Source organism: Pseudophryne corroboree, chromosome 9 (genome assembly GCF_028390025.1).
Source record: "Pseudophryne corroboree isolate aPseCor3 chromosome 9, aPseCor3.hap2, whole genome shotgun sequence".
In the NCBI taxonomy this organism is placed as follows: Eukaryota; Metazoa; Chordata; class Amphibia; order Anura; family Myobatrachidae; genus Pseudophryne; species Pseudophryne corroboree.
The window spans coordinates 278,963,368-278,989,150 of NC_086452.1; the positions used below are offsets into that span (position 1 = coordinate 278,963,368).

The following is a 25,783-nucleotide window of genomic DNA, read 5'->3' on the forward strand; positions in this document are numbered from 1 at the left end:
CAGTCTGTGACAGGAAAGTTTTTCCCTGTCAATGCTGCCAGTTTGCTGTGGGCCTATTTTCAATGGGGGGCCTGGAGCTGCAGCTCCATCTGCCCCATTGTTAATCCAGCCCTGATTGTATTTACTGTTTGCATTACTGAGTTGGTATGTATTAACATTCTTACTGGCTGAAGGTTTTTTTTATTTTTTTTATTACATTTATTTATCTATAAATGACACTAAGAAAATATTTTTACCATAGGCATATTCAATACAAACCTTGCTGTGGAATCAGCTCATTCTTTATTACATCTGTTATTGCAAAGCCTGTTTTACTGGTATGTATAACAATTGTCATTTTGATACTCTGTATCTCTATTTCTATGTATGTTCATTCTCCACCTCATGCTCCACCCCCTCCATTCTGGATCCCCTCATATAATGTTATAATAGACATTACTGAATTATGTTCTAATTTATTAATTGAAACATATCCAATGGACCTATATTCCCCTTTTTTACTTCATCATTTCATTTTAGAAATGTTTTAGTTTAATTCACCCAATAGGGTTTTGAAATATTATATTATATATCTTTTATGTTTTTTTCAGATGTGGGATTAATACAATCATTTATTGGTCATCTATTCCTTTATGTTCTTACGACTTGTTTTTGGTATGTATATGCATGTACATATATGTATATATTGCTATCCAATTATCTGCCCCTATCCTTTTGACCACTATGGCCTGACCTTGTGTTTGTTCATATTATCATTGTCAAAGTCGAAAAATATCATGATGCCTTGTACTAACCCCAATGCACATGCCCACTGCACGTGTACACGCTCTGCCGTGCGTGCGCATATTCGCACTTTGCGTAATAGAGTTTCTACGGCCATGCGCTTTGGCGCGTGGTATGTGCATTTACGGTAGAGTTTGTAAGCGTCTAGCGAGCGACTCGATCGCAACATATTTAACCCATATAGTGTGTTTAGCAGATAATATTCCCCTAAACAGTGTCAGCAAGTATGTATAGTTTAAATGGTTCTTGGACGGAGGGATTACTCTTTGCATGATAGGAAGGGTCAGAGAAAGGTAGAAAGGTGGTGTCTAGTATCCAGCTGAAGAGTATTTTAATGGTAACATTTCGGTGTTGGTTAGGAACAGATCGCTTGCTTCTGCGTATAGTTATGTACAAAAGTAGTTTATAGACATTTACTGTATTTGCAGTTTATTACACATGCGGCGGGAATCCTGAGGATACCTCCCACCTGAGCAGTTGGAAATAGACACAGCCCACCTGTTTAAACCCAACTATGACCTTTTGTTATAATGCAGAGACACATTCCTGTGTCCAATGAACAACAAGATTATAGGGACCATTGTATTGTTACTGTATGCTGTGTATATAAGGACCACCATTCCTTGGCCAGTCACTCACTCTCTCTGCAAGGTTTTCACATTGAAGGCTGAGGGCTGGATCCATGACACGCTTGCGAATCATTCCCACGTGTGTAAGTTCTCTGTAGCCATTTTGTTATCCTTTGTGTATGCCATTCGTTCTCATTCTGTTTGCTTGTGTTTGCGATCGCTTCGCTATTGTTTATATGATTGTTATTTTGTTTAGATTTCTGTGTTAGACTGTAGTGTATGACCTGTATTGTTTTTCCCCTTTTTACACTAAAGAATCATCCACGAAGGTGTTAGAGCCTGAGTGGTTTTTGTTTAAATCCAAATAAGGTCTTGCATATTCACTAGTTATTGTAAAGGGTTTCTGAGCGTCTCAATCGCTCAAACAGCTTTCATATAATCAAGGGTTATAAGCGTTACATCGTTGTAGTATCTCAGTACTAAGGTTTACAGTATAAGCATATTCTAACTGTGTTTAAGGTTTAAAAGGTTATTGACTGTGTGTACGCTCGCTGTGTGTATTCAGTACACTCAGCGCAGAGTGTGTACGCAACGTGCGTACCACGTACGGTGCTTTGTACGCAAATAGCGTGGAAAGTGCGTAGCACGTGCACGTGGTCTAGCGGCCATAACGGCTCCATGGTATTAGTACATAGCTTTATGTTTAAAGGTAAAAATTTACTTTATCAATTGGGGGCATCGTCTGGGCCTCCTCATATCCGCAACCTAGCGGAACCAGGCAGACTTTATCCATCAGCAAAGGGCGGGAAGGTAGTATCCCCTGTGTTATCCGTTTGGTGGTTGGGGATACAGTAGTGCTGATTAGATAAGCGTCTGCTCTGCTTGGTTTGTAGGGATGCTGGTGGGATCCGGAACCGAAAGTTAAGCACGTTAAGCTATTGTCTTTTTAAATCTGTTTTAAAATTATGTATTGGTGCAAATTGCACACGCAACACACACACACACACACCTGTATTTTCATTTGTGTATTTTTACCTATCTACCTTTCTGTTTGCCATTAGCATTGATCACGTGCTGAGGAAATTTGCTGCTATTTTAGTTAAAAGTAAAACTAATACTTAAAGGAGTAATTGTTAAACACGCACGCAGCCTGACCCAGTTATAAAGGTTATACAGGAGATACTGTGTGGTGTTTAGTAAACAATTATAGTTAAATATCGTTTGCATTTATAGAAGCGTGTTATTTGTGTTGGTGCGGACGTATCCGACATGTGTACACGTGTCTCTGACCGAGTGCGAGACAGCGTACGCTACGCAAAGGCCTACACATGTGGCGTATATTACGCAACGTGTGTACAGATACGCCCACTAAATACAAATTACACGATAGCATTGTTTTAGTAAGGCGATACGGAAGCCACAAGATAATAGCACAAATTTGTTCAGTTTCCTAAATTAGTTTTAAAAAAAAATCTTCCTCTCGTTGCATTACCTCTGGGATTAGCCTGTGTTACCTGAATGAAATAAATTTTCTGTACAGAAAAATCAAAGTATATATGAAGTGAAAGAGCGTGTGTATGCAAGTAAAGTTTTTTCTTTTGTGTGAACCCCGGAATTCGAGATCTCGCAGAAGGACACCCGTGAAGTGAACACGTGGTGGCGTGGGAGGCCATCTCACGTTAACAGTGAATAAGGTAAAAGGAGCAATTGGTGTTACAGCAGACCAAAAGGTCCGCGAACGTCAGAAACCTGTTAAGTACCTATACGAAGCTCTGAAGACCCTGACTTAAGAAAAGTCAGAGGTAGTGAGCGCAGCCCCAGGGGTTGGCGCAGTACCCATATAGGCCCGTTTTGAGAATATGCTCCGGCTGAAGGTTTCGCAGCCTAAACAACCGATTCCGCTGGTCGTGCAGCGGATAAGTAATAGTTACTTATACACAGTGCGACTGTACCGCATGTAACTGTGTGCATTAGATGGTTACCTTGATACCCATTACGCAATTTGCGTACGCTTTGCGGGATCATAAACGCTATTTGTACACTTTAACGTGATTTGTGTAGGTTTTTTATTTTAAGGGATGTTCGCTGATCACTCAGGAATTCTCCAGCAACTGATACTTACTGGGGAGGGTAGCATACTCCCACACGCCCCAGTAAATAGAGGTTACACAGGGGCCCTGGGTTGAGTACGCCAGCGCTGAAGCAGTGTGTGGGCGTATTGGTCGACGTGGGCGAGAGTGGGTGAAGTCACTCGTTGGACTTTCACTGTCGCCTTACCTCTGAAAACGTGGTTTTTGTAGGAATTCGCTGAGAAGGCAATACCTGCAAAGAATGGGGGCCAGTTGCTCAAGTAAGGGACGATCAACCAAGGTTCAGGTTGATGTAATGCCACGACCAGTAGGGTCGGCAAGGTATATAATGTGTGAAAAATATGGATCACACGCCGAGGTTTTATGCAATGAATGGGAACGTATGACTGTGAACGATGGGTAGAAGTTCCCTTAGGTAGGCAGTTTTAATCCTGAGGTTTTGCAAAATTTAAGGAGAAGGATATGTCTGATAAAATCCGGGAAGCAACGGATTAGACATTATGATTATTTACAGTTATGGCAACAGGAAGGTGAGATACAACGGGGTTTAGCTCAAGTACCTGGTTCCAACCCTATCAGGAAACTGATAGCTACCGCACCACCACCACCATACATAACAGGAGAGAAAGTGGCTACAGAGAATGGCATACTGGTATATGATTAAAGTGCACTTAATAAATGTATTAATGATAAGAGTAAAGTAGATAAGTGTATTGATGCTAATGTTAACCCGTGCAAGTTGTATCCTGTCTTAAACTTCCCTCAGGACTGCGAACAGGAAGATGAGCCTACCACAATATCAGCACTCTCTCTAGCAGCCACCATAAGAGAGACTACAGTGGGCATGGCCCAACCAGTAAGAGAAGTAGTAAAAGCCCCTAGTGGAGGGACAGGTGAGGTCGTGTCCACAGGTAAGTACGGTACTGTACATTATGCAGAAACAATTACACCACACATTGTAGAATCAACCCAGAATGATGTAATTGAACTTAATCCTGTCAGAGTGATCGCAGTTCCAAATGGAAAAACTGACACTTCAGGAGTCACTCCCGTCAGGAACATTGCAATGCATTGTCCCTGGTCTCGGACAGAATTAAGGACAATTATGTCAGAATTTCCTGATCCTAGGAAAGATCTAGTTGCCAGCCAAAGGTTCATTGGAGAACTAGGTAACTCAGCAGAACCCAATAATAAAGATTGGCGGACATTGCTGAGGGCATGTTTGCCCTCCAATATCGACTCTGCGAGATTTATCACTGATTGTAAGTTAGATGAAGAGGTACCCCTCACTGATGAGTACAATCAGGACAATGTAAAACGGATCAACCTGCAGTTAGGAGTATATTTCCCGGCTGTTGTCAAGTGGAACAAAATCTTCTCCATAAGACAAAAATAAGGTGAAACTGCTCCTGAGTATTTCTATCGCGCATTGCAGGAAATGGCTAGGTACACTGGAATAGAAGACATTAAGACAAATGTGCATCATAGGGAAGTAGCGGTTTCTGTATTAATGGATGGTTTAAAGGAAGTGTTGAGAACAAGGGTACAGACCACTCAACCAAATTGGCGAGGTATGTCGGTGGCTGCTTTGAGAGAGACTGCTATTGAACATGATCGGAACATCATGAGACACAGGGAGTCACAGGGCGATAAGCTGATGGCAGTAAGCATATAAGCCCTTACAACAAAGCCACCTCAGCCTAAGCACTAGACCCCTGTGGGTAAGTCAAATGTAATAACATGTTACAACTGTCAGAGAGAGGGACATATTGCACGGAATTGTATGTTTAACGACCCACAAGGTATATCAACCCCCTAGACAACGAAATGACACACGTAATTGGAATCAGGGACCGCAGAGACAGAGTTATGGTCCACATGCAGGGGAAACAAGAAGGTACCCACCAAAAAGACTGGCAAGTCTCTGAAAATTCCCAGTTACCCCCTTCACATGTTGTAGCTGCCAGCGCGCTGCGGAGAGGTCACCACATACAATAGGGGTGGGGCCACACCTGTAGTCTGCAGCCAGTGAAATTAATTGCGAGCCTTGGAAGTGAACCGGAGGTCACAATTGATGTAGCTGGTAGATCTCTACCTTTCCTTATAGATACGGGGGCGGCCAAGTCAGTGATAAATTCGACGGTGGGTATGAAGACCACTGGTAAAACAATTCCAGCCATGGGAGTAACAGGAGTAGTACAACACTACCCCTTAAGCAAACCAGCAGAGATTACGATAGGGCCTTTGCAGACCAAGCACTCCTTTTTGCTAGCTGCATCGGCTCCGACTAATCTACTTGGGAGAGATTTACTGTGCAAAATGGGGTGTCGTATATTGTACTCCTGGAGGTGTGTTCTTAGATATACCCGAGAATCACGCTCAGGAAGTACAGGATATGCTAGACTCCCCACAAAGGTTAATGACACACACTGCTGTTACAGATAGGTGTCCATCCAAGGTAGAGGAAATGATTTCCCAGATACCGGAGTCACTTTGGACCAAGGATGGACAAGACACTGGATTAATGGCAAATGTAGCTCCTGTAGTAGTGCAAGTAAAAGATGGTAGGATAGCTCCAAAAATCCCACAGTATCCTCTGAAGCCAGAGGTGGAGTTAGGAGTTTACCCAGTAATAGAGCGCTTGCTACAACAGGGCATTCTGGTTAGGACGTCCAGCACTGCCAATAGTCCCATCTTCCCTGTGGAAAAAGAGTGGGGGGAGGGTTTACAGGCTAGTGCAGGATCTAAGGGGGATCAACAAAATAGTTGAGAGCCAATTCCCCGTAGTGCCAAATCCAGCTGTCATCCTTATGCAAATCCCTCCCACTGCAAAATTTTTCACTGTAATTGACCTCTGCTCCGCTTTCTTTTTGGTACCTCTGCACCCTGACAGCCAATATTTGTTTGCATTTACATACAGAGGAGTACAGTACACCTGGACTCGCTTACCACAAGGTTTCATTGACATCCCAAGTATTTTCTCACAGGCTTTGCATGATTGTTTACAATCCTTTCAACCTGAGAGTGGATCAGTATTAATACAGTATGTAGATGACTTACTGCTGTGTTCTGATTCACTCGAATCGTCCTTGAGAGACACGAAACAGCTGCTGTTTTATCTTTCCCAAACGGGACACAAGGTTTCAAAGGATAAGTTGCAATTATGCCAGACCAAGGTAAAATATGTGGGACATTGCTTGACACAAGGACTGAGACACCTCACCGCTGATAGAATACAGGCGATTCGCGACATGACTCTGCCACACACTCAGCAACAGATTCACACTTTCCTAGGAATGTGTGGGTACTGACGCAACTGGATTCCAGGGTTTTCCATACTAGCCTTACCTTTACAAGAGATGGTCTCATCAAACAAACCAGATCGGATTTCGCACACAGATGAGTCCGAACTGGCATTTGAGAGACTCAAACAGTGCCTAACGCAGACACCAGCATTAGGTATGCCAGATTATGGGAAACCCTTTGAACTGTACGGTACGGAAAGTGTGGGGTGTGCGGCAGGTGTCTTAACCCAGAAGCACGGTGATGCCAGCAGGCCAGTAGCCTACTACAGCGCTCAGCTAGACACCGTAGCACGATCCCTCCCCACATGCTTGCGAACTGTTGCCGCAATAGCATTGCTAGTGAGTAAAAGCGAAGATGTAGTGTTAGGACACAACCTGACAATCCATACACCTCATGCAGTGTCGGCCTTACTGAATTCTGCCCAAACCAGACACGTCTCATCTGCACGGTTTACAAGGTGGGAATTAGCACTAATGGCCCCTGTAAACATCACCATAAGGAGATGCAGCACACTAAATCTTGCAACGTATCTCCCAGGTGTGCCCGGACAGGCACAAAGGGTGGGGGATAAGAATGATGGCGAAGTAGGATTTAGTACAGACACTGACACACATGACTGTATGGAATATTTGACCCAAAATTTCACTGCAAGGCCTGACATCAGTGACAACCCACTGGAAGGTGTTGATTTTACTTTTTACACTGACGGTAGTTGCCACAGACAGATGGACTCGGGAGGCTTGTGTACTGGATACGCAGTCGTAGATGACAAAGGTACCATAGAAGCGGAACCCCTGGGCCCACCTCACTCAGCACAAGTTGCTGAGCTTGTCGCCCTAACCAGAGCGTGTGAATTGGCTAAAGGTAAGTCAGCCAATATCTACACAGATTCTAGGTATGCCTTTGGAGTAGTACATGATTTCGGGGCCCTATGGCGCCTCAGAAATTTCATGACGGCAGCTGGCACACCCGTGGCGCATGCAACCCACATCAAAAGACTTCTAACAGCCATACAGGAACCCGTTAGAGTGTCTGTTATCAAGTGTAAAGCCCACACATACAGCCAAGACCCGGTGTCACTTGGTAACAGCCGGGCAGACGAAGCTGCAAAATCAGCAGCCAGTAACCCCATACAGACAGACACCACACAACTGATGGTATTCAATACCGTCAGCACACAGAAATTGAGTGAAATGCAATATTTGTGTTCTCCACAGGAAAAGGCAATCTGGAGGTCAAAAGGATATGGCCAGGAGTCCTCAGGACTCTGGACAGATGGACAGGGTAAGCCAGTGGCACCCAGAGCATACCTTCCAAGTTTAGCGGAGGTGGCCCATGGGCTAACTCATCTTGGCAAAGAAGGTATGTGCAAGTTGGTAAGAGCCTACTGGTGTGCACCAGGATTTTCTTCCCATGCGGGTAAGAGGCCAATGACATGCCTCACCTGCTTGAGGAAGAATATCGGAAAGGCGATACCAACAGAACCATCCCATATTCCGCCAACGAACGGCCCTTTTCAGGTAATACAAATTGATTTCAGATAATTGCCACCTTGTAGAAATTAAAAGTATGTATTGGTTTGTATTGATGTGTTTTCAAATTGGGTTGAAGCGTTCCCCGCTGCCACAAATACCGCTACGTTTACTGCAAAGAAAATTGTGCAGGATTTTGTGTGCAGGTATGGTATCCCTAGGATAATTGAAAGTGATAGGGGTACCCATTTTACAGGTGAAGTCTTTCAGGTAATGTGCAAATTAATGGGAATTAATAGTAAGCTGCACACTCCGTACCGCCCACAGGCGAGTGCGAAAGTGGAAAGAGTAAACAGCACTATTAAGAACAAGTTGAGCAAAGTAATGGCTGAAACCGGATTGTTGTGGCCAGAAGCTTTGCCACTTGTATTGTACAGCATCAGAACCACTCCCAGGTCCCCCCTTAATCTGTCCTCCTTAGAAATTCTTTTTGGTCGACAACCCCATGTAATGATTGACCCCCAGGATGATTTGAAATGTAACAATGAAGTAACTGTAAAGTATTTGGTTAAGATGAGCAAGCAGTTGAGGAATCAGAATAGCAATCTAAAGCTGGTGATTCCTGATCTGCCGGACAGTAATTGTCATGACACTGAACCTGGGGATTATGTAATGATTCACAATTTTCTACGCTCAGGTTGCCTGATTGACCGGTGGGAAGGTCCGTACCAAGTCTTATTGACCAGCACGACATCATTGAAGGTTGCCGAGAGAGAGACTTGGGTCCACTCATCCCACTGTAAGAAAGTCGCTGACCCAGAGAAAGCCCGTGACAAAGAGCAGAGTGTGGAGGAAACTGTATCACTGGAGTGTCTGTTCCGGGAAAGCTGAGAGGCAGGACTGTTGTCACGGCACCTGAGCACAGAAAACTACAAGATCAGAGGCGGTTGTCGCGCCAAGTTCTTTACCCTCCTAGCTATTTTCCTTTCCCCCATTACAACCTTTTCTTTCTCCTCCTGTAAGATGGACTCGCCCCAAGAGACTGCAGTCCGTGTTTTCCTGTTGACCCTGTTGTTGACCAGAGCAGTCTGTTTCGGTGAGAGTACCAGTGAGGTCGAGAAAGGATCTGGAATGGGTTCTGATGACCAGGATGGATTCGTATAATTCCAAGAGCAACACAATCACCGAGCAAAGGAGAGTATCAGAAAACGATCTGTTAGCCATGACACTAATAGACATTGTGAAGGATTGTTAGCTGAAGAGAACTGTATCTGTAGGAATTGTGACAACATAGCTGAGGACGGGTGCATCCAGAGATGTCAGTCCAGCATTAGTATCGATATGGACCGTCATCCATTGAGTGACTATCACTCATTAGTGGGTAAGGTTTTAAACCAAACAGAATGCTGGGTGTGCTCACAAGTACCTCAAGGTCATAGAAAGTCAGGACTAGTGCCATACTCTTTAACGATAGATGAGGTACTTGAATTAAGGAGTGGGAGACCGGTGGACAAGTAATTCAATATTTCTAGGCCTCTTAGTTTGAAGCTCCACCAATACCATGTGGATAGGTCCCTAATATGTTTTAACATTTCCAATCCCCGAAAAACGGGGAATTGGGAGGTGACATGGAACAACCAAACCATGACATTCTCACACAGTGCCGATAGATTGCCCGTAGATTCAGAGCTTATACGCCAAATAACCAACAGTGGAAGATATTTCCAATATAGGTACACTTTAGGAAGTAGGCCCATGCGAGTTGGAGAAGTATCACCAGGATACTGTGCGCATATCATACAACCTGATATGTGTACTAGACAAATGAGAGAGTTAGGGATAGGATTTTTCACCTGGAAGGTTTGTAATATGGAATTGCAAGCTTACAAAACAGAACTGATCCAGCACAGGATGGTTCTAAATTACATCACAGCGGTGACAGGAGGGTATTGTGTCACCCTAACAACTCAGTATGGTGTGAAGTGTTGTACGTATATCACAAACAGCACAGAGGACCAAACAGAGGTCATAGATCAAAAGATGGATGATATCTTGCAATTGAAGTGGGAGTTCCGAAGGAGACACAACCTCACCCTTACTTCTGTGGGTAATGAACTGACCGGCTGGGTATCATGGTGTTAGGCGCCGGGGTCCGCTCGTCGGTGCGGCCCGGCGCCTAGCAACCAGGGAAGCCGTACGCGTACAGCCGCCGGCTCCCTGGCAACGCTAGACACCGGGCGCACGGAGCCGCACGGACCCTAGCAACGGGGACGCCACTGGCGGACCGCGTTCCCCGTTGCTGGGTCCATTTAAATTAAGTAGGGCACCTGTTTCCTGGCCGTGCAGCAAGGCAGCTGCACGGCATCCACGCAATTAGCCCTGTCAGCAGTTGATTGGAGGGCTTCAGTTTATATGCTCTTGCAGTGCCTCACACAGACGCCGGTAATAGCTTCCTGCATGCTGTCTCTGTTTGCTGAGAGTGTTTCCAGTCTTGCTGTATCCGGTCATTCCAGTCCTCAGTTGTCCTGCACTCGGAAGTCGTCATCTTGTTCCTGGAGTCCTGACTGAGCACCGTTTAAACATCCAGTGGTGTTCGTGAGTCGCGGCGTTGCCGTGTGTTGCGGCTTGGCCGCTTTTATTATTTATTACTTATTATTTGTGTTTCGGAGCATTTTGCGGAGGATTCCGCTCCCACAGATCCACTCTGGTATCCAGCGGTGCTGGGTAGGAGTTATGGACTAGTGGATTTTGGTTGTTCTTTTTACCTGGCGGTTTTTCCGCACATACTTCAGGTTTGGTTAGTTAGCTTGTTGCCCTTGGCCTGTTGTTAGTCAGAGGTCCTCTTGTCATCATCCTGCCTCGGATTTCCCTTTGTCTCTCACTAAGACCGGGGGGCACCGGAGTTGGGCAGACATAATCCGCCTTTCAAACGTGGCTGCCAGGGGCTCAAGAAACCATAGTCTCGCAAGGGATTTCCGATAGCACGGGTGAGACAATAGAGTTAGGGCGCCAGGGGCAACTAGTCTTTCCTGCTCCCGTAACCAGCATTCCCTTCCAGTACTCTGGCCATTGTCATAAGATCTCCTCCGGTCAGGAGTACTGGAATCATAACATTATTACCGGCCAATACCAAAACTTAAAATTAAAACAGGGTTTAATTTTTTCCTTATTCAGTTTTGTAAGAGTTATCGGCCTCATGAATCCCACAGGTTTAGGGCCAAATCCTGGTCAGCTCCTAGTCAGCCAGATTCAAGAACTTACTCAGATGGTTCAGGATCTTTCCCTTCGGGTGAAGTCGCAGGAAGATCTTTTACGAACTTCCCCGAGGGTAGTCCCTGAACCAAAAATGCACTTGCCTGACCGTTTTTCTGGTGATAGGAAAGAGTTTTTTAATTTTAAAGAATCCTGTAAACTTTATTTTCGTTTAAGACCGATCTCCTCAGGTACTGAATCTCAACGGGTCGGGATTATTATTTCTTTGCTCCAGGGGGATCCTCAGACCTGGGCATTTGGTTTAAAAGCAGAGGATCCGGTGTTGTTGTCAGTAGACGCTTTTTTTTGGGTCTTTAGGGCTTTTGTATGATGACCCTGATAGAGAGGCATCCGCTGAGAGTCAGTTGTGCACTCTCAGACAGGGTAGAAATCCTGCAGAGGTTTATTGTACGGAGTTTCGCCGTTGGTCGAACGACTGTGGCTGGAATGACCCAGCCCTGCGCAGTCAGTTTCGCCTCGGCTTATCAGAGTCTATAAAAGACAGTCTCCTTCAGTATCCCGCTCCTGAGACTCTCGATAAACTCATGGAGCTTTCTATTAAGATTGATCGTCGTCTCAGAGAGCGGAGGGCTGAAAAAGGAGCACCTGTCAGGTCTACTCCATGTGTATATTCCATTCCTGAGGACGTAGAGGAGCCCATGCAGATGGGTCTCTCCCGGCTGTCTCCAGAAGAAAGAGCCAGAAGGCAAAACTCTGGTCTTTGTTTGTACTGTGGGGGTAAGGGACATTTTGCCCGTAATTGTCCGAACAAGTCGGGAAACGCCTTTGACCAAGTGAATAGTGAGGGGGTTCACTTCGGTCTGCAGCTTATCTCCTCGAATAACTCCCTTTTAGTCCAAGCTAAAGTTTCCTTTGGCAGCCTCAGTTCTTCGGTGTCGGCTTTTGTTGACAGTGGAGCTGCAGGGAACTTTATGGACTTAACTTGGGCCAAGGCCTTAGGCATTCCTCAGTTAGCCTTGGGTAGGTGTGTCACCATGCATGGTTTAGATGGGAGTCCTTTGTCCAATGGGGTTATTTCCCTCTGTACACCCCCTGTACTACTTACGGTAGGAGCTCTTCATTCCGAAAAGATCGAGTTCTTCCTTACCCATTGCCCAGCAGTTCCAGTGGTTCTGGGTCACCCTTGGCTGGACTTTCATAATCCCACCATTGATTGGCGGTCGGGGGAGATTTCACAATGGGGTACCATCTGTAATAAGGAATGTATTACGTTTCCCGTCAGAATAGCAACTGCCATTCCTGAACTCATTCCCGTGGAATACCAGGACTTTGTTGATGTGTTTTCCAAGGGCAATGCGGACATTCTGCCTCCCCATCGGCCGTATGATTGTGCTATTGAGCTAATTCCTGGTGCCACATTGCCAAAGGGAAGGTTATATGCTTTATCCGGGCCAGAAACTGCGGCCATGAATGAGTATGTTAAGGAGAACCTAGGGAAAGGATTTATTAGGCCATCTAAATCCCCTTTAAGTGCAGGCTTCTTCTTTGTGGAAAAAAAAGATGGATCACTCAGACCTTGCATTGACTTTAGAGCCCTGAATAAGATCTCAGTTAAAAATACTTATCCTCTGCCGCTGATTTCTGTCCTCTTTGATCAGCTGCGTTCGGCTGTGATTTTTTCTAAAATTGACCTAAGGGGAGCGTATAACCTCATCCGAATCAAGTCTGGAGATGAGTGGAAGACGGCAATCAGTACTCAGTCGGGTCACTACGAGTATCTGGTGATGCCGTTCGGCTTGTCTAACGCTCCAGCAGTTTTCCAGGATCTCATTAACGATGTGCTCCGTGACTTCCTAGGAAGATTCGTGGTTGTTTACTTAGACGACATCCTGATTTATTCTGACTCAATTGAACAACATGTTACCCAGGTGCGTCAGGTTCTTCAGAAATTACGTGAAAATCATCTATATGCCAAGCTGGAGAAGTGTGAGTTTCATGTCACGGAGGTATCCTTTTTAGGGTACATTATTTCCCCTCGGGGATTCTGCATGGAACCTAAGAAGCTCCAAGCCATCCTTAGTTGGGCGCAACCCACCAATTTAAAAGCAATTCAGCGCTTTTTAGGGTTTGCGAATTATTATAGAAGATTTATTCATTCTTTTTCCGACCTGGTTGCTCCCCTTGTGGCACTGACTAGGAAGGGAGCGGATCCTACCAACTGGTCACGTGAAGCTGAGTTATCCTTTCAGGCCTTGAAACAAGCTTTTGTCTCAGCTCCAGTCCTCAGACATCCCAACCCAGAATTGCCCTTTGTTGTTGAGGTTGATGCCTCGGAGGTTAGAGTGGGGGCTATCCTATCTCAAAAGGATCCGGAGTCTCTGGAACTACATCCTTGTGTCTTTATGTCCAGGAAATTCTCATCCGCTGAATCCAACTACGATGTTGGTAACCGGGAGTTACTGGCTATTAAATGGGCTTTCGAGGAGTGGAGGCATTGGCTTGAGGGAGCAACACATACCATTTCAGTATTGACTGACCACAAAAATCTTCAGTACATCGAATCAGCTAAGCGGCTGAATGCCCGGCAGGCTCGTTGGGCTTTATTTTTTACTCGTTTCAAGTTTATTATCACTTTCAGGCCAGGTTCCAAGAATACCAAGGCGGATGCCCTGTCACGCAGTTTTCTTCCAGTTCATAATAACAGTCCTGTTACTCCCATACTTCCGTCTTCAGTCATTCGGGCAGGCCTCACACAAGATTTATTTACCCAGTTATAGCAGCTTCAACATCAAGCTCCTGGAAATACTCCTGCTGGTCGTCTTTACGTCCCTGAGTTTTTGAGAGCTACTGTTTTGACTGAGTTTCATGATAGCAAAGTTGCCGGGCATCCGGGGATCTCTAAGACTTTGGAATTAGTCTCCCGCTCAGTATGGTGGCCTGGTCTTTCTAAAGACATTAAGGAGTTTGTTTTTTCTTGTCAGGTCTGTGCACAGCATAAGGTTCCCCGTTCCTTGCCTATCGGGCAACTTATGCCCTTAAATGTTCCTCTCAGGCCATGGTCTCATATTTCCATGGATTTTGTGGTAGACCTCCCTCTGTCAGCCGGATTCCGAGTCATATGGGTGGTAGTGGATCGTTTTAGCAAGATGGCTCATTTCATTGCTCTTCCCCGACTGCCATCTGCCCAGGGATTGGCTGTTTTGTTTCTCCGCCATGTTTTCAGACTTCATGGGTTGCCCACTGATATTGTTTCTGATCGGGGTCCACAATTCATTGCACAATTCTGGAGGTCTTTTTGTGCTTCATTAAAGATGAAATTGTCTTTAACATCCGGCTACAATCCCCAGTCCAACGGGCAAACCGAGCGAGTTAACCAATCATTGAAACAGTATTTGCGTTTGTACTCAGCCAAACTCCAGAATGATTGGTCCGAGTTTCTTCCTTTGGCGGAGTTTGCTTACAATAATTCTTGTCATTCCTCCACTAATGTGTCTCCATTCTTTTCAGTTTTTGGTTTTCACCCCAGAGCTAATTCTTTTTTTCAACATTCTTCAGTTTCCTCGCTAACCTTAACCTCTCATCTCAGAGTCATTTGGAAAAAAGTGCACCTTGCTCTCAGAAAAGCGGCCTTTCGAGAGAATTTTTCTGACAGGCTCCGACGTCCTTGCACTTTTAAGGTGGGAGATAGGGTATGGTTGTCGACTCGTAACATTAGACTTCGACAATCCTCAGCTAGATTGGGCCCCAAATTTATTGGACCATTTCATATTATTAAAAAAATCAACCCAGTTGCTTTCCGGTTACGTTTACCAAGAGCTCTCCGGATCGGAAATACGTTCCATTGTTCCCTGTTGAAACCATACGTTTCTTCCAGTAGATTTCCTCGGAAGATCTCTCAAGGGAAATCTCCAGTAGATGTACAGGGACAACAGGAGTTCTTGGTGGAGAAGGTTCTCGATTCCAAATTGTCCCGGGGTCAGCTTTATTTTCTGGTGCACTGGAGAGGCTATGGTCCAGAGGAAAGGTCTTTGGTCCTGGATAAGGATCTCCATGCCCCGAGGCTCAAGAGGGCATTTTTTCGGGAATTTTCTCAGAAACCTGGCTTTAGGGGTTCCTTGACCCCTCCTCAAGGGGGGGGTACTGTTAGGCGCCGGGGTCCGCTCGTCGGTGCGGCCCGGCGCCTAGCAACCAGGGACGCCGTACGCGTACAGCCGCCGGCTCCCTGGCAACGCTAGACGCCGGGCGCACGGAGCCGCACGGACCCTAGCAACGGGGACGCCACTGGCGGACCGCGTTCCCCGTTGCTGGGTCCATTTAAATTAAGTAGGGCACCTGTTTCCTGGCCGTGCAGCAAGGCAGCTGCACGGCATCCACGCAATTAGCCCTGTCAGCAGTTGATTGGAGGGCTTCAGTTTATATGCTCTTGCAGTGCCTCACACAGACGCCGGTAATAGCTTCCTGCATGCTGTCTCTGTTTGCTGAGAGTGTTTCCAGTCTTGCTGTATCCGGTCGTTCCAGTCCTCAGTTGTCCTGCACTCGGAAGTCGTCATCTTGTTCCTGGAGTCCTGACTGAGCACCGTTTAAACATCCAGTGGTGTTCGTGAGTCGCGGCGTTGCCGTGTGTTGCGGCTTGGCCGCTTTTATTATTTATTACTTATTATTTGTGTTTCGGAGCATTTTGCGGAGGATTCCGCTCCCACAGATCCACTCTGGTATCCAGCGGTGCTGGGTAGGAGTTATGGACTAGTGGATTTTGGTTGTTCTTTTTACCTGGCGGTTTTTCCGCACATACTTCAGGTTTGGTTAGTTAGCTTGTTGCCCTTGGCCTGTTGTTAGTCAGAGGTCCTCTTGTCATCATCCTGCCTCGGATTTCCCTTTGTCTCTCACTAAGACCGGGGGGCACCGGAGTTGGGCAGACATAATCCGCCTTTCAAACGTGGCTGCCAGGGGCTCAAGAAACCATAGTCTCGCAAGGGATTTCCGATAGCACGGGTGAGACAATAGAGTTAGGGCGCCAGGGGCAACTAGTCTTTCCTGCTCCCGTAACCAGCATTCCCTTCCAGTACTCTGGCCATTGTCATAAGATCTCCTCCGGTCAGGAGTACTGGAATCATAACATTATTACCGGCCAATACCAAAACTTAAAATTAAAACAGGGTTTAATTTTTTCCTTATTCAGTTTTGTAAGAGTTATCGGCCTCATGAATCCCACAGGTTTAGGGCCAAATCCTGGTCAGCTCCTAGTCAGCCAGATTCAAGAACTTACTCAGATGGTTCAGGATCTTTCCCTTCGGGTGAAGTCGCAGGAAGATCTTTTACGAACTTCCCCGAGGGTAGTCCCTGAACCAAAAATGCACTTGCCTGACCGTTTTTCTGGTGATAGGAAAGAGTTTTTTAATTTTAAAGAATCCTGTAAACTTTATTTTCGTTTAAGACCGATCTCCTCAGGTACTGAATCTCAACGGGTCGGGATTATTATTTCTTTGCTCCAGGGGGATCCTCAGACCTGGGCATTTGGTTTAAAAGCAGAGGATCCGGTGTTGTTGTCAGTAGACGCTTTTTTTTGGGTCTTTAGGGCTTTTGTATGATGACCCTGATAGAGAGGCATCCGCTGAGAGTCAGTTGTGCACTCTCAGACAGGGTAGAAATCCTGCAGAGGTTTATTGTACGGAGTTTCGCCGTTGGTCGAACGACTGTGGCTGGAATGACCCAGCCCTGCGCAGTCAGTTTCGCCTCGGCTTATCAGAGTCTATAAAAGACAGTCTCCTTCAGTATCCCGCTCCTGAGACTCTCGATAAACTCATGGAGCTTTCTATTAAGATTGATCGTCGTCTCAGAGAGCGGAGGGCTGAAAAAGGAGCACCTGTCAGGTCTACTCCATGTGTATATTCCATTCCTGAGGACGTAGAGGAGCCCATGCAGATGGGTCTCTCCCGGCTGTCTCCAGAAGAAAGAGCCAGAAGGCAAAACTCTGGTCTTTGTTTGTACTGTGGGGGTAAGGGACATTTTGCCCGTAATTGTCCGAACAAGTCGGGAAACGCCTTTGACCAAGTGAATAGTGAGGGGGTTCACTTCGGTCTGCAGCTTATCTCCTCGAATAACTCCCTTTTAGTCCAAGCTAAAGTTTCCTTTGGCAGCCTCAGTTCTTCGGTGTCGGCTTTTGTTGACAGTGGAGCTGCAGGGAACTTTATGGACTTAACTTGGGCCAAGGCCTTAGGCATTCCTCAGTTAGCCTTGGGTAGGTGTGTCACCATGCATGGTTTAGATGGGAGTCCTTTGTCCAATGGGGTTATTTCCCTCTGTACACCCCCTGTACTACTTACGGTAGGAGCTCTTCATTCCGAAAAGATCGAGTTCTTCCTTACCCATTGCCCAGCAGTTCCAGTGGTTCTGGGTCACCCTTGGCTGGACTTTCATAATCCCACCATTGATTGGCGGTCGGGGGAGATTTCACAATGGGGTACCATCTGTAATAAGGAATGTATTACGTTTCCCGTCAGAATAGCAACTGCCATTCCTGAACTCATTCCCGTGGAATACCAGGACTTTGTTGATGTGTTTTCCAAGGGCAATGCGGACATTCTGCCTCCCCATCGGCCGTATGATTGTGCTATTGAGCTAATTCCTGGTGCCACATTGCCAAAGGGAAGGTTATATGCTTTATCCGGGCCAGAAACTGCGGCCATGAATGAGTATGTTAAGGAGAACCTAGGGAAAGGATTTATTAGGCCATCTAAATCCCCTTTAAGTGCAGGCTTCTTCTTTGTGGAAAAAAAAGATGGATCACTCAGACCTTGCATTGACTTTAGAGCCCTGAATAAGATCTCAGTTAAAAATACTTATCCTCTGCCGCTGATTTCTGTCCTCTTTGATCAGCTGCGTTCGGCTGTGATTTTTTCTAAAATTGACCTAAGGGGAGCGTATAACCTCATCCGAATCAAGTCTGGAGATGAGTGGAAGACGGCAATCAGTACTCAGTCGGGTCACTACGAGTATCTGGTGATGCCGTTCGGCTTGTCTAACGCTCCAGCAGTTTTCCAGGATCTCATTAACGATGTGCTCCGTGACTTCCTAGGAAGATTCGTGGTTGTTTACTTAGACGACATCCTGATTTATTCTGACTCAATTGAACAACATGTTACCCAGGTGCGTCAGGTTCTTCAGAAATTACGTGAAAATCATCTATATGCCAAGCTGGAGAAGTGTGAGTTTCATGTCACGGAGGTATCCTTTTTAGGGTACATTATTTCCCCTCGGGGATTCTGCATGGAACCTAAGAAGCTCCAAGCCATCCTTAGTTGGGCGCAACCCACCAATTTAAAAGCAATTCAGCGCTTTTTAGGGTTTGCGAATTATTATAGAAGATTTATTCATTCTTTTTCCGACCTGGTTGCTCCCCTTGTGGCACTGACTAGGAAGGGAGCGGATCCTACCAACTGGTCACGTGAAGCTGAGTTATCCTTTCAGGCCTTGAAACAAGCTTTTGTCTCAGCTCCAGTCCTCAGACATCCCAACCCAGAATTGCCCTTTGTTGTTGAGGTTGATGCCTCGGAGGTTAGAGTGGGGGCTATCCTATCTCAAAAGGATCCGGAGTCTCTGGAACTACATCCTTGTGTCTTTATGTCCAGGAAATTCTCATCCGCTGAATCCAACTACGATGTTGGTAACCGGGAGTTACTGGCTATTAAATGGGCTTTCGAGGAGTGGAGGCATTGGCTTGAGGGAGCAACACATACCATTTCAGTATTGACTGACCACAAAAATCTTCAGTACATCGAATCAGCTAAGCGGCTGAATGCCCGGCAGGCTCGTTGGGCTTTATTTTTTACTCGTTTCAAGTTTATTATCACTTTCAGGCCAGGTTCCAAGAATACCAAGGCGGATGCCCTGTCACGCAGTTTTCTTCCAGTTCATAATAACAGTCCTGTTACTCCCATACTTCCGTCTTCAGTCATTCGGGCAGGCCTCACACAAGATTTATTTACCCAGTTATAGCAGCTTCAACATCAAGCTCCTGGAAATACTCCTGCTGGTCGTCTTTACGTCCCTGAGTTTTTGAGAGCTACTGTTTTGACTGAGTTTCATGATAGCAAAGTTGCCGGGCATCCGGGGATCTCTAAGACTTTGGAATTAGTCTCCCGCTCAGTATGGTGGCCTGGTCTTTCTAAAGACATTAAGGAGTTTGTTTTTTCTTGTCAGGTCTGTGCACAGCATAAGGTTCCCCGTTCCTTGCCTATCGGGCAACTTATGCCCTTAAATGTTCCTCTCAGGCCATGGTCTCATATTTCCATGGATTTTGTGGTAGACCTCCCTCTGTCAGCCGGATTCCGAGTCATATGGGTGGTAGTGGATCGTTTTAGCAAGATGGCTCATTTCATTGCTCTTCCCCGACTGCCATCTGCCCAGGGATTGGCTGTTTTGTTTCTCCGCCATGTTTTCAGACTTCATGGGTTGCCCACTGATATTGTTTCTGATCGGGGTCCACAATTCATTGCACAATTCTGGAGGTCTTTTTGTGCTTCATTAAAGATGAAATTGTCTTTAACATCCGGCTACAATCCCCAGTCCAACGGGCAAACCGAGCGAGTTAACCAATCATTGAAACAGTATTTGCGTTTGTACTCAGCCAAACTCCAGAATGATTGGTCCGAGTTTCTTCCTTTGGCGGAGTTTGCTTACAATAATTCTTGTCATTCCTCCACTAATGTGTCTCCATTCTTTTCAGTTTTTGGTTTTCACCCCAGAGCTAATTCTTTTTTTCAACATTCTTCAGTTTCCTCGCTAACCTTAACCTCTCATCTCAGAGTCATTTGGAAAAAAGTGCACCTTGCTCTCAGAAAAGCGGCCTTTCGAGAGAATTTTTCTGACAGGCTCCGACGTCCTTGCACTTTTAAGGTGGGAGATAGGGTATGGTTGTCGACTCGTAACATTAGACTTCGACAATCCTCAGCTAGATTGGGCCCCAAATTTATTGGACCATTTCATATTATTAAAAAAATCAACCCAGTTGCTTTCCGGTTACGTTTACCAAGAGCTCTCCGGATCGGAAATACGTTCCATTGTTCCCTGTTGAAACCATACGTTTCTTCCAGTAGATTTCCTCGGAAGATCTCTCAAGGGAAATCTCCAGTAGATGTACAGGGACAACAGGAGTTCTTGGTGGAGAAGGTTCTCGATTCCAAATTGTCCCGGGGTCAGCTTTATTTTCTGGTGCACTGGAGAGGCTATGGTCCAGAGGAAAGGTCTTTGGTCCTGGATAAGGATCTCCATGCCCCGAGGCTCAAGAGGGCATTTTTTCGGGAATTTTCTCAGAAACCTGGCTTTAGGGGTTCCTTGACCCCTCCTCAAGGGGGGGGTACTGTTAGGCGCCGGGGTCCGCTCGTCGGTGCGGCCCGGCGCCTAGCAACCAGGGACGCCGTACGCGTACAGCCGCCGGCTCCCTGGCAACGCTAGACGCCGGGCGCACGGAGCCGCACGGACCCTAGCAACGGGGACGCCACTGGCGGACCGCGTTCCCCGTTGCTGGGTCCATTTAAATTAAGTAGGGCACCTGTTTCCTGGCCGTGCAGCAAGGCAGCTGCACGGCATCCACGCAATTAGCCCTGTCAGCAGTTGATTGGAGGGCTTCAGTTTATATGCTCTTGCAGTGCCTCACACAGACGCCGGTAATAGCTTCCTGCATGCTGTCTCTGTTTGCTGAGAGTGTTTCCAGTCTTGCTGTATCCGGTCGTTCCAGTCCTCAGTTGTCCTGCACTCGGAAGTCGTCATCTTGTTCCTGGAGTCCTGACTGAGCACCGTTTAAACATCCAGTGGTGTTCGTGAGTCGCGGCGTTGCCGTGTGTTGCGGCTTGGCCGCTTTTATTATTTATTACTTATTATTTGTGTTTCGGAGCATTTTGCGGAGGATTCCGCTCCCACAGATCCACTCTGGTATCCAGCGGTGCTGGGTAGGAGTTATGGACTAGTGGATTTTGGTTGTTCTTTTTACCTGGCGGTTTTTCCGCACATACTTCAGGTTTGGTTAGTTAGCTTGTTGCCCTTGGCCTGTTGTTAGTCAGAGGTCCTCTTGTCATCATCCTGCCTCGGATTTCCCTTTGTCTCTCACTAAGACCGGGGGGCACCGGAGTTGGGCAGACATAATCCGCCTTTCAAACGTGCGCTGCCAGGGGCTCAAGAAACCATAGTCTCGCAAGGGATTTCCGATAGCACGGGTGAGACAATAGAGTTAGGGCGCCAGGGGCAACTAGTCTTTCCTGCTCCCGTAACCAGCATTCCCTTCCAGTACTCTGGCCATTGTCATAAGATCTCCTCCGGTCAGGAGTACTGGAATCCTAACACATGGTTGAACCCACGCAATTGGTTCTCAGGTCTGGGAGAATGGGCTCAAAATTTTATCGTTGCTGTAGGGAAATTCCTCTTGTGTATCCTAGGAGTTATCATAATGATTGGTCTGATATTCAGATGTGTTCGAATTTTAATGAATTGCAAGCGCAGTACCAAATTGATGAGTTTGAGGAGCGAGGGCATTGTAACAACAACTAATTTAATTTATGACCCAGCAATCGAGACAATGCTGTGATAAGATGTGATTCCACGGTCCATTTCTTTCACCCGTTTCTCCTTTGTTTTTCTCCAAGATAAAAATACATTTACTCGGAAGAAGAATTTGATGACCCATTATACAGACCATTGATGAACTGTTTCACCGACAATTGATGAACCCTTAGACTGTAATTTTTATGGACACTTGAAGAGCTTTGCTTGCCATTTACAGCAAAGATACAGCAATCCGGACAAGACATCAACAAGACTCCAACCGACGCCCAAGGACGACCACATACATAATCATACGAAATGCATTTATAACGCATGTTTCTTATCTTCATTTCTACTATCTCCAGGTAGTGACACACATAGTCGACAGGTGATATAGACACATGTATTAGCACTCACATATTTTCCCCCTTCATGTATCATCAACTAATGTGCACCCCATTTGTTGGAACTAAAAGCTGAAAAGAGCTCGGTAGAGTTTGTTAGCCCATTTACAGACCCTTAATACGGGATAAGAAGGATTCAATGTATACTTCGCAATACCTCAAAGCTTGGTTTAGAACACGTATGGCACGATGATACATGACCCCTCAGACATGGATTTCATACATACATGCTTTTACTATCTCATTAGGTCATACATTTCCCACCTTCTCCTCTCTTCCCTACTCCCAATCATAAATAGATAGTTCATGGTATTATATATTTTTCTGCTTGAATTGTTTAGACAGTGGCAGTTATTATTAACTGCCAAAGGGTGGACTGTCAAAGTCGAAAAATATCATGATTCACATGCCTTGTACTAACCCCAATGCACATGCCCGCTACACGTGTACACGCTCTGCCGTGCGTGCGCATATTCGCACTTTGCGTAATAATTTCTGCGGCCATGCGCTTTGGCGCGTGTTATGTGCATTTATGGTAGTTTGTAAGCGTCTAGCGAGTGACTCGATCGCAACATATTTAACCCATATAGTGTGTTTTGTAGATAATATTCCCCTAAACAATGTCAGCAAGTATGTATAGTTTAAATGGTTCTTGGACGGAGGGATTCCTCTTTGCATGATAGGAAGGGTCAGAGAAAGGTAGAAAGGTGGTGTCTAGTATCCAGCTGAAGAGTATTTTAATGGTAACATTTCAGTGTTGGTTAGGAACAGATCGCTCGCTTCTGCGTATAGTTATGTACAAAAGTAGTTTATAGACATTTACTGTATTTGCAGTTTATTACACATGCGGCGGGAATCCTGAGGATACCTCCCACCTGGGCAGTTGGAAATAGACACAGCCCACCTGTTTAAACCCACCTATGACCTTTTGTTATAATGCAGAGACACATTCCTGTGTCCAATGAACAACGAGATTATAGGGACCATTGTATTGTTACTGTATGCTGTGTATATAAGGACCACCATTCCTGGGCCAGTCACTCACTCTCTCTGCAAGGTTTTCACATTGAAGGCTGAGGGCTGGATCCATGACGCGCTTGCGAATCATTCCCACGTGTGTAAGTTCTCTGTAGCCATTTTGTTATCCTTTGTGTATGCCATTCGTTCTCATTCTGTTTTCTTCTGTTTGCGATCGCTTCGCTATTGTTTATATTATTCCTTGTTATTCTGTTTAGATTTCTATGTTAGACTGTAGTGTATGACCTGTATTGTTTTTCCCCTTTTTACACTAAAGAATCATCCACGAAGGTGTTAGAGCCTGAGTGGTTTTTGTTTAAATCCAAATAAGGTCTTGCGTATTCACTAGTTATTGTAAAGGGTTTCTGAGCGTCTCAATCGCTCAAACAGCTTTCATATTATCAAGCGTTATAAGCGTTACATCATTGTAGTATCTCAGTACTAAGGTTTACAGTATAAGCATATTCTAACTGTGTTTAAGGTTTAAAAGGTTATTGACTGTGTGTACGCTCGCTGTGTGTATTCAGTACACTCAGCGCAGCGTGTGTACGCAACGTGCGTACCACGTACGGTGCTTTGTATGCAAATAGCGTGGAAAGTGCGTAGCATGTGCACGTGGTCTAGCAGCCATAACGGCTCCACGGTATTAGTACATAGCTTTATGTTTAAAAGTAAAAATTTACTTTATCATCATATATCATTGATCTATTTATTGTTTAGATATTGAGCTCCTGATGAAGTCCAGATGGACGAAACGCGTCGGGTTTCTGGTTCGGATATAAGAACATCGGATATGCAATAATTAAGAAAACCACATTGGACTTGCCAATTATCCGCAATATATGGTGTCCATATCTGATGTCTGCATTTTGATTACATCAGCCATTTGTTATTCACTGTGATTGTTGAATACTTTTATATAAATATATTTAAAAATTATTTTAAAGCGATTTGTGGTCAAATTCTGGAAGATATCATTGGGTTCAGCTCCCTTAGACACCACCCCTTTCTCTGAATGAAAATATAAATAAAATATATATATATATATATATATATATATATATATATATATATACACATACATACAGTGATCGCAAAAACGCGCTATGGCGCGTATTTTACCCGAGAAATGATAGTGGGGACTCAAAAAGAAAAAAACGCAGGGTCCCTCAGGACGCGCTCTGACCAGCAGCGCTGTCCTGCGCTGTCAGTCAGTTCCGTCTCCAGGGCAGCAGAGGAGGAACTTGTAAGGGGAGGAGACCATGCACAGTGTGTTCTACCACCCCGCCTCCCCTCACCGTCTGCTCCGCGCGCATATTACAGGGATTATCCTGCTGTCACAGCAGTCAGTGACAGCAGCGGTTTGTAGTGTAGTGGACGCTGGCTCCGCTCTGGCTGCCTGCTATGATCGGACGTCTCTGCTCCGATCCCGCAGCAGAGACAGAGGGGGCAGAACTGTGAAGTGCCCGTGGCCGGCGGCATTATGCAAGACAGCCAGGTACTACTACAGTGAGTCAGCCTGACTCATTATAGTGCGCTGGCAGGTGTCCGCATCGCTGAGGGAGGAGGTGAGGCTGTCCGGCCGGAGAAATGTACCTTTCCCCTTCACTTCTGGCCGTGGAGGAAGGGAGAGAGAGGAGGAGGATCTGAGTACTATGCTGACTGGAAACCACCACGGAGGAGGTAGCACGGTGGGTGGGGGGGGGGGGTTGGTAGAGAGAGTACTAAGCCTGGCCCAGTCAGTCTGCTCTGCAGTGTCTGCCCCTAGTACATGCAGGTCATGCCGTGATTTGCGGGTAATTAGGGGGCGGGGCTTAACACAATGAACGGCCTGCCCCATCAGAGACCTGTGCCTGAGCTGCTGTAGTTGGTAGTGTATCTCATGCTGCCCCCCCCCCCTCTCACACGGACACTCACTGTCTTTTTCCTCTATATCTAACTCTCTCACATGCACCTCTCCCTCCCTGACACTCTCTTACTCCTCTCTCCCTGACAATATCTCATGCGTCTCTCCCTCCCTCTCCCTAACACTCTCATGTACCTCTCCCTCTCTCTCCCTGACGCTCTGTCTTGCTCCTCTCCCTGACACTCTCATGTGCCTCTCCCTGATAATCTCTCATGTGCATCTCCCTCTCTCTCCCTGACACTTCTCGCTCATGTGCCTCTCCCTCTCTCCCTGACACTCTCTCATGCGCCCCTCCCTCCCTCTTCCTGACACTGTCTTACTCCACTCTCTCATGTGCCTCTCCCTCTCTCCCTGACACTCATGTGCCTCTCCCTGACACTCTCTCTCATGTGCCTCTGACTCTCATGTGCCTCTCCCTCTCTCTCCCTGACACACTGTCTTGCTCCTCTCCCTGACACTCATGTGTTTCTCCCTCTCTCTCCCTGAC

At 46.0% G+C, this 25,783-nt stretch overlaps 1 protein-coding gene and 1 long non-coding RNA gene across 2 annotated transcripts in view; one reads left to right on the forward strand and one right to left on the reverse strand.

Moving 5' to 3' along the window:
* The window catches only part of FOXRED2 (FAD dependent oxidoreductase domain containing 2), an 804,453-nt gene that overhangs the window by 206,081 nt on the left and 572,589 nt on the right, over window positions 1-25,783 (reverse strand). The window lies entirely within an intron of this gene.
* Window positions 242-24,269, forward strand: LOC134958012 (uncharacterized). Its single transcript, XR_010186831.1, has 3 exons — window positions 242-317; window positions 591-654; window positions 24,111-24,269. It is a non-coding gene; the product is annotated as an uncharacterized LOC134958012 (long non-coding RNA).